Source organism: Cherax quadricarinatus, chromosome 31, assembly GCF_038502225.1.
Source record: "Cherax quadricarinatus isolate ZL_2023a chromosome 31, ASM3850222v1, whole genome shotgun sequence".
Classification (NCBI taxonomy): domain Eukaryota; kingdom Metazoa; phylum Arthropoda; class Malacostraca; order Decapoda; family Parastacidae; genus Cherax; species Cherax quadricarinatus.
In genome coordinates, this window is record NC_091322.1 from 25,179,701 (window position 1) to 25,194,640 (window position 14,940).

The window sequence follows — 14,940 nt, forward strand, 5'->3', positions numbered from 1 at the left end:
AGGCACAGTGTATGTTAGCAGGCACAGTGTATGTTGGCAGGCACAGTGTATGTTGGCAGGCACAGTGTATGTTGGCAGGCACAGTGCATGTTAGCAGGCACAGTGTATGTTGGCAGGCACAGTGTATGTTGGCAGGCACAGTGTATGTTGGCAGGCACAGTGCATGTTAGCAGGCACAGTGTATGTTGGCAGGCACAGTGTATGTTGGCAGGCACAGTGCATGTTAGCTGGCACAGTGTATGTTGGCAGGCACAGTGTATGTTGGCAGGCACAGTGTATGTTGGCAGGCACAGTGTATGTTGGCAGGCACAGTGTATGTTGGCAGGCACAGTGTATGTTGTAGGCACAGTGTATGTTGGCAGGCACAGTGTATGTTGGCATGCACAGTGTATGTTGGCAGGCACAGTATATGTTGGCAGGCACAGTGTATGTTGGCCGGCACAGTGTATGTTGGCAGGCACAGTGTATGTTGGCAGGCACCGTGTATGTTGGCAGGCACAGTGTATGTTGGCCGGCACAATGTATGTTGGCAGGCACAGTGTATGTTGGCAGGCACAGTGTATGTTGGCAGGCACAGTGTATGTTGGCCGGCACAGTGTATGTTGGCAGGCACAGTGTATGTTGTGTAAGAATGGTATATAATACCGACAAGATGAAATTAAGACACATGTGCAACATCTGGGTATCTTTATTGTAGACGTTTCGCCATCCAGTGGCTTTATCAATACAAATTCTAGGACATAACTTGAAGACAGTAGAACTATGTACAGAAGATGAAGTAATCAGTCCCTCAACCTAGGAGTAGGTGCGAAGAGCACCATAGTCGTGGAGATTCTGAAGCAGAAGAAAGGAGCCTGGCGCTTATATAGTAACAGTGTATGTTGGCAGGCACAGTATATGTTGGCAGGCACAGTGTATGTTGGCCGGCACAGTGTATGTTGGCAGGTACAGTGTATGTTGGCAGGCACAGTATATGTTGGCAGGCACAGTGTATGTCGGCAGGCACAGTGTATGTTGGCAGGCACAGTGTATGTTGGCAGGTATAGTGAAAGTGTTAAGAACATAAGAACATAAGAAAGAAGGAACACTGGAGCAGGCCTACTGACCCAAGCGGAGCAGGTCCATGTTTCCTCCCGGATTAGACCAATGACCCCCCCCCCCCCGGATTACCCCAATGACCCACCCAGCCTGGTCATCTCCACTCAAGGATGGAGAACTGCACCAGACCCAACAGCACAAGCTAGTCAGGTCAACTCACACCCACTCATGTATTTATCTAACCTATTTTTAAAACTACATAACGTTTTAGCCTCAATAACTGTACTCGGGAGGTTGTTCCACTCATCCACAACTCTCTTACCAAACCAGTGCTTTCCTATATCATTCCTGAATCTGAATTTTTCCAACTTGAAACCATTGCTGCGAGTCCTATCATGGCTGGAAATTTTCAGCACGCTATTTACATCCCTTTTATTTATTCCTGTTTTCCATTTATACACCTCGATCATATCCCCCCTAATTCTACGCTTTTCGAGAGAGTGCAGATTCAGGGCCCTCAGTGTATCCTCATAGGGAAGATTTCTGATATATGGGATCATCTTTGTCATCCTCCTTTGTACGTTTTCCAGAGCATTTGTATCCATTCTGTAATACGGTGACCAGAACTGAGCATAACCAAGGATATACAGAGTTGAAGAACAACCTGAGGACTTCTATTATTTATACTTCTAGATATGAAGCCAAGAATTCTGTTAGCTTTATTGCGAACACTAATGCACTGTTGTCTTGGTTTTAGGTTACTGCTAACCAGAACTCCTAAATCCTTTTCGCAATCAGTAGTATTAAGATCTACATTATTTAGTTTATATGTGGCATGGTTATTTAACTGTCCAACATTTAGAACTTTGCTTTTGTCAATATTAAACTGCATCTGCCACTTCTCCGACCATTGCGTCAGTCTATTCAAATCATCCTGGAGTGCTCTAATGTCCTCATTAGAATGAATTGGACGGCCTATTTTGGTGTCATCAGCAAATTTGCTTATGTCGCTATTTATTCCCTCATCTATGTCGTTTATGTAAATTGTGAACAACAACGGGCCCAACACTGACCCCTGAGGAACACCGCTTGTGACGTGCCCCATCCTGATTTCTCCCCATTTATGCAAACTCTCTGCTGTCTATTTGTCAGCCATGCCTCTACCCAGGAAAAAATTTCTCCTCCTATTCCGTGTGCCTTAAGTTCCCTCAATAGCCTCTGGTGTGGAACTCTATCGAAAGCCTTACTGAAGTCCATATACACAATATCATATTCATTACCATGGTCTACCTCCTCAAACACCTTAGTGAAAAAAAATTAGTAAATTCGTAAAACAGGAACGCCACTTTGTAAAACCGTGTTGAGATTCATTAATCAATCTGTGCCTGTCAAGACGGCTACGAATTGCTTCTGCAATTATTGATTCCATAAATTTTCCCACTATGGAGGTAAGGCTTATTGGTCTATAGTTCGAAGCCAAGGACCTGTCACCTGCCTTGTAAATAGGTATTACATTTGCCATTTTCCACTTATCAGGCACTATGCCAGTTTGTAGTGACATGTTAAAAAGATTAGCCAAAGGTATGCTAAGTTCCTCTTTACATTCCTTTAACACCCTTGCAAACAGTTCATCAGGACCTGGGGATTTGTTAGGTTTTAGTTTCTCTATTTGTCTGAGGACCATGTCACTAGTTACCGCTATCGTACATAGTTTATTATCATCCTGTTCTGCATAATCTATTATTTCAGGAATATCGCTAGTATTTTCCTGGGTGAAAACTGAGAGGAAGTAGGTATTTAGAATTTCACACATATCCTTTTCATTGTCAGTGATCTGACTAGTTCTTCTGTTTTTTTTTTTTCTAGCTGCTGACAGTTCTTCTGTTTTTTTTTCTAGCTGCTGTTAGATGACTGAAACAAAGTTCTTTGTGTCATAAAAAGAGAAAATTTAGTAGCAAAAATTATAAAACGTACTCAGTGAGCGTTGGACGAACGAATGTTTTCTTTCTGCAATGACATTTGTCTGATATGCAACAAAAGTTCGTCAGATTTTAAGAAAACAATGATAAAAGGATCTACGAATCACGCCAAACAAATTACTCAGTTTCAAGAGGAAAGAGCACTCAATATATATATTTCTTTACACACACACACACACACACACACACACACACACACACACACACACACACACACACACACACACACACACACACACACACACACACACACACACACACACACACACACATCATTCAGGACCCTGTACACCGTGTATGTTAGGCCCATATTGGAGTATGCGGCACCAGTTTGGAACCCACACCTAGCCAAGCACGTGAAGAAACTAGAGAAAGTGCAAAGGTTTGCAACAAGACTAGTCCCAGAGCTAAGAGGTATGTCCTACGAGGAGAGGTTAAGGGAAATCAACCTGACGACACTGGAGGACAGGAGAGATAGGGGGGACATGATAACGACATACAAAATACTGAGAGGAATTGACAAGGTGGACAAAGACAGGATGTTCCAGAGATTGGACACAGTAACAAGGGGACACAGTTGGAAGCTGAAGACACAGATGAATCACAGGGATGTTAGGAAGTATTTCTTCAGCCACAGAGTAGTCAGTAAGTGGAATAGTTTGGGAAGCGATGTAGTGGAGGCAGGATCCATACATAGCTTTAAGCAGAGGTATGATAAAGCTCACGGCTCAGGGAGAGTGACCTAGTAGCGATCAGTGAAGAGGCGGGGCCAGGAGCTCGGACTCGACCCCCGCAACCTCAACTAGGTGAGTACACACACACATATATATATATATATAAATATATATATATATATATATATATATATATATATATATATATATATATATATATATATATATATATATATATATATATATATATATATATATATATGCATACATATATATATATAAATATATTTATATATATATATATATATATATATATATATGTCGTGCCGAATATGCAAAACTGGTCAATTAGCAAGAACTCATTTAAAATTAAGTCCTTTCTAAAATTTTCTCTTATACGTTTAAAGATATATTTTTTCATTAATGTTAATGTAAAAATTTATAATTTTGCACCAAAAGAATCTTAGAAAACTTACCTGACCTTATTATAACAAGCGCAATTTATTTTAACCTAACCCAACTAAATATATTTTAGATTTGTTTACAATAATTTAATACTAAACAAACACAGTGAAATAATTTTTTTTTTCGTTAGGTTCAGAATGATTTTGGCGAAATTATTGCATACACAAATTTTCACTTGTCCTATATGGCAAGATGAACGTTGCTATTTAAGCCAAGATCGCAAGTTCTGCCTATTCGGCACGACATATATATATATATATATATATATATATATATATATATATATATATATATATATATATATATATATATATATATATATATATATATATATATATATATATATATATATATATATATATAATATATATATATATATATATATATATATATATTATAAAAGATATATAGGGAAGTACCACCTGCATAGCTGGAATGGAGACCCTCATCCTCAGATATATATATATATATATATATATATATATATATATATATATATATATATATATATATATATATATATATATATATATATATATATATATATATATATATATATATATTATAGGTAGTAGGTTGGTAGACAGCAACCGCCCAGGGAGGTACTACCGTCCTGCCAAGTGAGTGTAAAACGAAAGCCTGTAATTGTTTTACATGATGGTAGGATTGCTGGTGTCCTTTTTTCTGTCTCATGAACATGCAAGATTTCAGGTACGTCTTGCTACTTCTACTTACACTTAGGTCACACTACACATACATGTACAAGCACATATATACACACCCCTCTGGGTTTTCTTCTATTTTCTTTCTAGTTCTTATTCTTGTTTATTTCCTCTTATCTCCATGGGGAAGTGGAACAGAATTCTTCCTCCGTAAGCCATGCGTGTTGTAAGAGGCAACTAAAATGCCGGGAGCAAGAGGCTAGTAACCTCTTCTCCTGTATATATTACTAAATGTAAAAGGAGAAACTTTCGTTTTTCCTTTTGGGCCACCCCGCCTCGGTGGGATACGGCCGGTGTGTTGAAAGAAGAAAGAATATATATATATATATATATATATTTATATATATATATATATATATAGCTAAAATGTAACTGTGGAGCCGGATAGCTATTATGTTGCCAGAAGCAGTGCAGAGAGCGGAAGATCACTCACTGACGGGTTAGTTTGTGAAGCAGTGCGTTGGGGAAGGGAAGAAATGTACCCTGACAAGGATGCTTGTTACGCGATCTTAAGTTCATTTCCACGTACAATCACGAGCCGCGTTGACGACGTGGAGAAAAAAAAACAGAACTGCATAACACATTGATGGCCAAGAAAACATATTTTGAACATTTATTCTTTGCTGTAATTGAAAACCCATGATGTTCTAGATACTGCACTCTCTTTTTTTTTTTTTTTAAGAAGAGGATGCTGAAAGCTCCTGGAGAGCGAAACGTTGCCACAGTAAAATGTCACATTAGTCGCACTTGTGTCTTTTACCAAACATATTGCCAGTAATTCTACCAACATTATTACAAAATTCAGAGTAGTTGCAAGAATTAACGAAACGGTATTGACATTTAATGTGAAATTCCCCAGAAATGTTCTACATTATTCGCCATCAGGATGCAAGGGTGTGAGTCATGGACTTTAAACGTTTAGCAAAGAAGATTTTGCAGGCACAGGAAATGCCGCCCCTGGGAGCAAGACGCTGTGTTAATGTTACGGAGACAGTAAAGAATGGCAAAATGAAAGGTGTTGTGATATAAAAGGCATAATTAAGGAAGCAGAAAAAGGTTTGTAGAAAAACTGAACATAAAGAAGGAATGTAGTAAAATAAGGTGAAAAAGAGGGTTATATAAAGCTAGGATAGATGAAGAAGTGATAAAGGACATGTGAGAGAGGGTTACAAGGAAGGTTTTTATATGTATGGGGCTTGGACAACCAGCAGGCTTGTGATGGAATATTTATTGTCACTGATTTATTATATCATAATCATAGAGAAGTACTAAACCCGTGAGAGTCATACAACGCCTGGACAATATGAAGTACAGTAATAGGGTTTGATCCAGTGAAGAAGAGGGTAGCCCCAATTCTTTGGATCAAGATCCTCTCACCGGAAACAAGGCACCCCGCCTCCCAGCGGGGAAGTTAGAGAGTAGTCTTGCTCGTGATCCCTCGTCTTTAAGATTTTTGCTTGCAAGCACCGTGAGTGTCACTAAGCTGGTCAACACTCCACACACACACACACACACACACACACACACACACACACACACACACACACACACACACACACACACACACACACACACACACACACACATACATTTACACAAACCTAATATATTTCTAATCTGTTTTTTCTTCTCAGTATTGCAATTTTTTACCTATATCAATATTATTTCTGAACAACAACAACTATTTTAATCACGGAGAGCGCTAAACTCGTAGGGATTACACAGCGCCTTTAGGGGGGGATGGAAAGTATCCAGACTCAGTTCAGGGAACTGGAGCACAGATCCAGTTCCCTAGATCAAGAGCCCCTCATCAGCGGGCAACAACATCAAAAAATATACAAATATTTATAATCACAATAATGATGAAAATAATAATAATAATAATAATAATAATAATAATAATAATAATAATAATAATAATAATAATAATAATAATAATATTACTTTATTTTTATATGGTTATTTTAATTTCCGTATGCGTGTACATAATTAGTGCACATCATATGTACAGTATGTGTGTATGTCACAAATGTACATTTTGTGAGTACATCATGTGCGCATATTATGAAGAGGACTCTGGGTTTGAGTACAAAAGTTCTGTAAGCTTCCTAATGTGTCTACATAACTCACCTGAGAAGAGTCACTCAGAGTGAGCTTTAGAATTAGCAAAGGTGTCTCACTCACCTCGAAGTGACACATGTGGAGATTCTTCACTTACACTGTAACCAGAAACGAACACCTGTGACAATGCATCCCAAACACTCATCTGGAACACACACACACACACACACACACATATATATATATATATATATATATATATATATATATATATATATATATCTTTTAATATATATATATATATATATATATATATATATATATATGGCACGAGGCGTGTAGTTAAAAGATAAAGAATCACACACAAAGTGGGAGTTGTCACAGCTGCTCTTTGCTGATGACACTGTGCTCTTGGGAGATTCTGAAGAGAAGTTGCAGAGATTGGTGGATGAATTTGGTAGGGTGTGCAAAAGAAGAAAATTAAAGGTGAATACAGGAAAGAGTAAGGTTATGAGGATAACAAAAAGATTAGGAGATGAAAGATTGGATATCAGATTGGAGGGAGAGAGTATGGAGGAGGTGAACGTATTCAGATATTTGGGAGTGGACGTGTCAGCGGATGGGTCTATGAAAATGAGGTGAATCATAGAATTGATGAGGGAAAAAGAGTGAGTGGTGCACTTAGGAGTCTGTGGAGACAAAGAACTTTGTCCTTGGAGGCAAAGAGGGGAATGTATGAGAGTATAGTTTTACCAACGCTCTTATATGGGTGTGAAGCGTGGGTGATGAATGTTGCAGCGAGGAGAAGGCTGGAGGCAGTGGAGATGTCATGTCTGAGGGCAATGTGTGGTGTGAATATAATGCAGAGAATTCGTAGTTTGGAAGTTAGGAGGAGGTGCGGGATTACCAAAACTGTTGTCCAGAGGGCTGAGGAAGGGTTGTTGAGGTGGTTCGGACATGTAGAGAGAATGGAGCGAAACAGAATGACTTCAAGAGTGTATCAGTCTGTAGTGGAAGGAAGGCGGGGTAGGGGTCGGCCTAGGAAAGGTTGGAGGGAGGGGGTAAAGGAGGTTTTGTGTGCAAGGGGCTTGGACTTCCAGCAGGCATGCGTGAGCGTGTTTGACAGGAGTGAATGGAGACAAATGGTTTTTAATACTTGACGTGCTGTTGGAGTGTGAGCAAAGTAACATTTATGAAGGGGTTCAGGGAAACCGGCAGGCCGGACTTGAGTCCTGGAGATGGGAAGTACAGTGCCTGCACTCTGAAGGAGGGGTGTTAATGTTGCAGTTTAAAAACTGTAGTGTAAAGCACCCTTCTGGCAAGACAGTGATGGAGTGAATGATGGTGAAAGTTTTTCTTTTTCGGGCCACCCTGCCTTGGTGGGAATCGGCCAGTGTGATAATAAAATATATATATATATATATATATATATATATATATATATATATATATATATCTATATATATATATATAATATATATATATATATATATGTGTGTGTGTGTGTGTGTGTGTGTGTGTGTGTGTGTGTGTGTGTGTGTGTATATACACACAGGTACACCACTCATAGTCACCCGGAACTAACGAAGGCAGAAGTGCATCAATGACACAGTCACTCAACACAAATACCTATGGAGGAATGTCACTCAGTCACTCAGAACACAGGTGGAGGAGTGCCACTCAGATACACAGGTGGAGGAGTGCCACTCAGATACAAAGGTGGAGGAGTGCCACTCAGATACACAGGTGGAGGAGTGCCACTCAGATACAAAGGTGGAGGAGTGCCACTCAGATACACATCAACACAAAACTTTCTCATTGTAACCCAAATTATGTACAGTCAGTCTGTCTGTGTTCTGTGTGAATATACTTTTCTTTGTGACAAACAGATATTCGCCACAGACATAAATATAGGTCTTCAATATATCCTAAACACACACACACACACACACACACACACACACACACACACACACACACACACACACACACGTATACATGGATTAAATAAATTTTCAACCTATGCAAAGTATTTCTCTGTGTTTGTTAATCTTTCCATTTTTTTCTTCGATAAATACTTCTCCCAGAGCGAAGCTACGAGTTACTAACAAGTGAAAATAGGTTTTGAAGTTACAAATTTCAGTCTGATATTCGAGGAATAATAATTTATTGTTGAATTTGAATATAATAATAATAATAATAATAATAATAATAATAATAATAATAATAATAATACTATTATTACTACTACTACTACTACTACTACTACTACTACTACTACTAATAATAATAATAATAATAATAATAATAATAATAATAATAATATTATTATTATTATTATTATTATTATTATTATCGTTATTATTATTATTATTATTATTATTATTATTATTATTATTATTATTATTATTATTATTATTATTATTATTACTATTACCATTATTATTATAGTCTGAAATTACAAAGAGGCCCTTGAAGGGAACGACAGACATTTTTTTAAGTGACAAGGTGGTGAATGGCCCTTTAGAACCTTATCATATGTTGAAGTTGCAAGAGCAGCAGGATGGTCCATGGAGAGATGAGTTTCTCTGTTGGGCTGCGCGGGTTGTGCTCTTGTGTTACGCACCCGTTCATAAATAATATCTGCTGTTGCCTTCCGTAATCGATCTGGCAGTGCATAATAGATGATAGCCAGTCGTTTGGAAATGTGTCTAGGTCCCTTTGTAGTTGCTGCTCTTGTCCGAGGTTGCTCCGAGGGTAGTCGCAGGGTGGTAATAAATGGTGTTGATCCACCATTCCCACCGCCACTCAATGCTACTTTTGTTGTAAGGATGATGTTTGCAATGCCAGGGGTAGGGGTGGGGGTGGTGGGTAGGTTCTCCGAGGCGCTGCTGTGGCTTAGTGTGTCTGTCTCAGGACGATACGAAGGCTAAAGTTTCCTAAGCTGAAGAATTAGACACATGTACAACATCTGGGTATCTTTATTTGTAGACGTTTTGCCATCAAGTAGCTTTATCAATATCATACAAGATGAGGCAATCAGTCCCTCAGCTCTGAAGCTGATGAAGATCACTGAAGTCTTGAAGAATCTGATGCTCATCCCATTTACAAACTGTAAAAAAAATATAATAGGTAAATAGATATGATTAAAGGACCCCAATGGAAATAAGTCACTCTGACTTTTTTGGGTTATCCCAGGTTCTCTACACATATGCTGCTATGTATGATAATTCTATGTAACTGTATTTGTGTATACCTGAATAAGCTTACTTACTTACTTATTTTCTTACTTATATTTACGCCGCGTTTACGGAGTTTACATGGACAGTTGTGGTGTGGAGGGCAGCTCAAGCAAATGGAGTCTGTCTTGACCCCATCCCCCCCTCTCTCCCTACCTCTGTCCTGCCTCCTAAGAAACATCTGTCAAGACATTTGTGCTTCGTAATTTAATACTATTTAATGAATGGACGCGGCGTCCTCACTGACAATTTTTTCTCGTTATATAATGATAACAAGCTAAAAGAAATTACATCTTCTTTGAATAATTATTCCTTTATTATCCAATTAGATTCAAATTAGCCAGCTCGCAGGCACGGAATGTATGACAAGAACGCTGCAGCAACGAGCCCTGACACCATAGCACTGAAGATGTATTTGTGTATCACCCCCAAAATCAGAGAAAATAAAGAGACAAGTGGGCACATTTTTCATCGGTGCGTGAACAATTACGTGGGCACAAAGCGATTCTTCCCGCCAAGAAAATACGCGCGCACCTCCGCCTCCGTGATTGGCCACTCGCCTCCACGGGATTTTTACCGGGAACAGCAGTTGGCCCGCTCTGCCTCTGAGTCCAGCCGGGAGGGGCAGGCCCGCTGGTTCGTGCGCCCCCAATGTGATTGATTTTGACGAATGTGCTCACTATAGTGGTGTGTGTGGGGGGGATGAGAGGGGAAGGGTGAGAGCAGGGCTGGATGCCTCTTGTTTCTTGTATCTGGAGATGATTGAGGGCAGTCAGAGGTGAGGCAGATGATTATGGTGGGGCGCTGGTGGGGAAGAAGAAGGGAGAGGTGACTGGGAAGAGGCATGTGATGATGGGAGAGAAAGAGGAGGGGTCAGGGGTAAATGCAAAGGCGGGGCGCTCAATCCTCGCAATATATGGAGATGGGTGGTATGGAAGGGGAAGAATGTTGGGGGAGTCTAGGTGATTGTAAAAGGAAATGGTGGAAGAGGAAGAGGAAGAAGAGGAGAGGACAAGGAAGAGGATGAAAAGTCAGTGAAGTAGGAGGAGGAGACGGAGGAGGGGTCAGTGGCAAGGATAAATACAAAGGTGGAGCATTGAGTGTGGCAACATATGGAGATGGGTGGAGGATTAGCCGCTGAGATAAGAACGCCTGAAGGCAGGAGGCAAGGTGGAATGTTCATGAGGGTGGCTTGGAGTAGAGGGCGTCGGAAAACAGGTAGAAATTGATTGTTTCTTACAGGGATAAGTGTTGGATGTCTTGGCGAGGCCCTCTGGGATTTAACCCTTTCCAAACGTCACCCAAATATTTAGATTTAGATCATTGATATATCGCTTATCTGATGCAAGCAATTTTGAAAATATTTTGATTGCGTGTTTCTTCGAGTAAAGCCTCGGGTAGAATTTTTAGCTGTTAAGAAGGAATGTTATGATGTTATGTTTGTTAGAAAAAGCCATACGACTAGCGTAGTTATGTGGTTAGTTAAGGACACTAACCTGATGGTTAAGAAACTGTCAATAAAGGAAACTATAACCATTCTTTCCCTTAATTACAGACCACAATGAAATTAAAAAAAAAATGTATAACATTATTGTTTAGGGGATAATTTTCTTCATTACCTCAGAAGCCAAGATCATCATAGCTTTTTTTCCCCTTTATTACGACGACACATCGGAAATTACAAAAAAAAAAAAGATAAGGGAATTATTTTTTTTCTGGGTCATTTAGGATAGCGTTCATCATATCCTTCGTCACACTGACTCATTCCTCCAAGTGAAGGCTTCCAGCAGCGAGGGAGCACTCTAGCAGATACCTCCTACCACCTCGCCGTCTCACCTCTTACTGATCAGCCACTACACTATCTAACCATTTTTATGGGGGGGGATGATGGGGAGGGTGAGGGCTGGACCTTCAGTTTCCAGATGGTGCCTGGACGTCCATTTCTGGAGCTCTTCGGTCCTATTTTTTAGCGAAATTTCAAGAACTGGTAAGATTTGTAGTCGATCGGACTTTGGTAAATCTTTGGAGGGGAATTTATATGTATGGTTATTAGGCAATTTTCGTTTGGTTAAAGCCCCTTTAACTATTATTTACATGAAATAATGGAAAATAATTTTTGATGTAGAAGTTGTACCACTTTGCCGCTCATAGTTTACCTGCCGGCGACTACTAGATTTCTAAATGCTCGCTACCTTAGAATGGCTTAGGAATTATTTCTAAATACTATAATGTGTCATAAGTTACGCTAAATAACGATGAAAAACATACTGAAAGTCAAATAGCAAATAAATGTGTATAGTTTTGCCATATTGAGGAAAAATGTAATGGGCGGTGTTGCCATCGAGTGTTCACAGGCAGACACTGTGTGGTGGCGCCGCCCTGGTGGCCAGCGGGTGAGTGAGCAGCGCCAAAACAGCAGTGATAGTGTTTGATTACTTCACTAACACTATGTTAAGGTCGGCCTCATCATCATAAATTTTGTCCCACCACCCATAACGGAGTACCATCGAATACCACCGGGGGAGGGAGGAGGGATGGGGGGTTGGGGGAGAACCAGGGATGGTATTTAGATGGTTGGTGGTGGCTAGTCCACGGATGGGTGATTTTTAGGCCTTAGGGCGGACCATCGCTGGTGGTGCTAAACACACATACACACACGTACTATGAAGACGTCCTGTTATAATATTAGGGACATACCCCCTTGGTTAATTATCCCGTGAACGTATGCAGATTTATTCAAGTTATGCTAATTTGAGCAGGAGAAAAAAATACACTTTTTTTTTAGGACATTAGCGACAATTCTGGTGCGTTGTCATGTACGCTTATCTTTAATTATAAATTATGTTGGCAGTTTGTGTGTTTGTAATACTGGCCGACATGCAGCGGTCATCACCACTGCCATATATTAGCCACTTTTTTTTTTTTTTGGAGAACTCTCCCTTATAGGTGAAAGGGGGTGTGCGTTGATGCTGGAGAAGTGCTTTTGATTCGAGGAACTGGAATTACCCTCCGTTCCATCGCATCAAACCAAATTACCTCCCATTCTTCAGGTGTTATTTGGTCAGTGTGGAATTTGTAGTTCCCGTGAATTTAATAATAATAATAATAATAATAATAATAATAATAATAATAATAATAATAATAATAATAATAATAGCAATGACAGTAGTAGTAGTAGTAGTAGTAATAATAATAATAATAATAATAATAATAATAATAATAGCAATGGCAGTAATAATAATAATAATAATAATAATAATAATAATAATAATAATAATAATAATAATAATAATTTAGAAACCTTAACTTATATTACAGTATTACTGTTTATATTTGTGTATCATTCTTTGTATATAATACATTCAGGATGATGTTTATGGGAAGGTCATTTAGGGATGATGTATATAGCTGCTTCAGTTTAGGTGAATGTATATAGATGGTTCATTAGGAGGAAGTGCTTATAGGTGGCTCATTTAGGGGAAGTGTATGTAGGTGGTACACTATGGGTAATGTGTATAGGAGTTTAATTTCAGGGTAGTGTGTATAGGTATTTCAGTGTAGTATGTATAGATAATGTGTATGACTAGCTTATCGTGTGAGAAACATAGCAACTGGCGCAGCTGGGGGACCCTGGGGGTAGTGTATGCTATCCCCTGCTTGTCATCTCCATAGCGTTCTGTCAGCAGCCTTCCAAGCAGCTCTCAGCCAGGACTATGCCTAAAACCCTAAGTCTCGGTAGTGTGTGAATGAAATTATTTTTCGAACGCCTAAATCCATTGAGTGCGGAGTGAAGATTTTTATTTAGATCCCCTGGGGAGGCATAGCGCGCACGTCCGCGGCATTTACAGGCATTAAATACATTAGACGGAGGTTGTTTACGAAGGTGGAACCCGAACACTGCGCCAGCGCTCCCACCGCCCCGCACGCTTCACTGCAAATGACGCCCGCCGCTATCAGCAACCCCGCTTTCCCTGGCGGTGTCTCCGCCCACCGTGGATTCATATTGCTGTTTGGTGGGCTGGCGAAGTGGGCGGCGCCGGTGGGCGGCCCCGCTGGCCGGCGGCCAATGCGCGCTCAGCTTCCCGATAAGCTAATTCCACCCTTAAACTCGCGTGTTGACGTTGTGGGGCGATTATCTTGGCTGGCCCGAATGAAATATTATGTGTGTTGAGAAAATATTTCATAACGTTGATTTTTGCCAGTAGTTGGCTGGCGCGGGCAGGAGCAGTTCGAAAGAGCGGCCCGGGTGCCTTCCCTCGACTCCCATTGGCCCTTGCCGCTGATGGCTATTAGCCCAAGCACCCAGCAATACGTTGAACCAATCGTCCTCTTCCCCGAGACAAACCAGCGCTCAGCCATACACCAACTGTTTTTATCCGCCAAACTGTAAAAACCTCAGGTAACAACTGAACGGTTTTTTAGTGTGCGGTGGCCAGCGTGCCGGGAGATGTTCGTAGCATGTTAACCTGTGCCCGGCACATCACGTGACCTCTCTCTACCGCTGGCCACGGTTGCCCGCTAACTAGGGCGCCCCTCGAAGGCACTTAACCTCAGGGTGGAAGGCCCTCCAGCGGGCCTGCTGACACGCTCTCCACCCGCAGTACATCAGTGCCACAGGATAATTGAGCCACTTCAGCGCCTCCGCCCGCTAGTGACATGCGGTCATGTGCAGTGAACGACGCACGGACAGTGCCACGCCGTGATTGCGCAGTGCAGAATTAGGATAGATAATTGTGATTGGTGATTGAGGTGGTTTTATTTT

The 14,940-nt window shown here is 40.4% G+C and overlaps 1 protein-coding gene across 1 annotated transcript in view; it reads left to right on the top strand.

Annotated features, from left to right (window-relative positions):
* The first annotated feature begins 14,334 nt into the window (after positions 1–14,334).
* LOC128697251 (putative iroquois-class homeodomain protein irx-1) overlaps positions 14,335–14,940 on the top strand; it is a 226,034-nt gene continuing 225,428 nt past the window's right edge. The window contains exon 1 of the mRNA XM_070090402.1: positions 14,335–14,940. This exon is cut by the window's right edge and continues 118 nt beyond it. The gene's annotated coding sequence lies outside the window, so the exon portion shown is untranslated.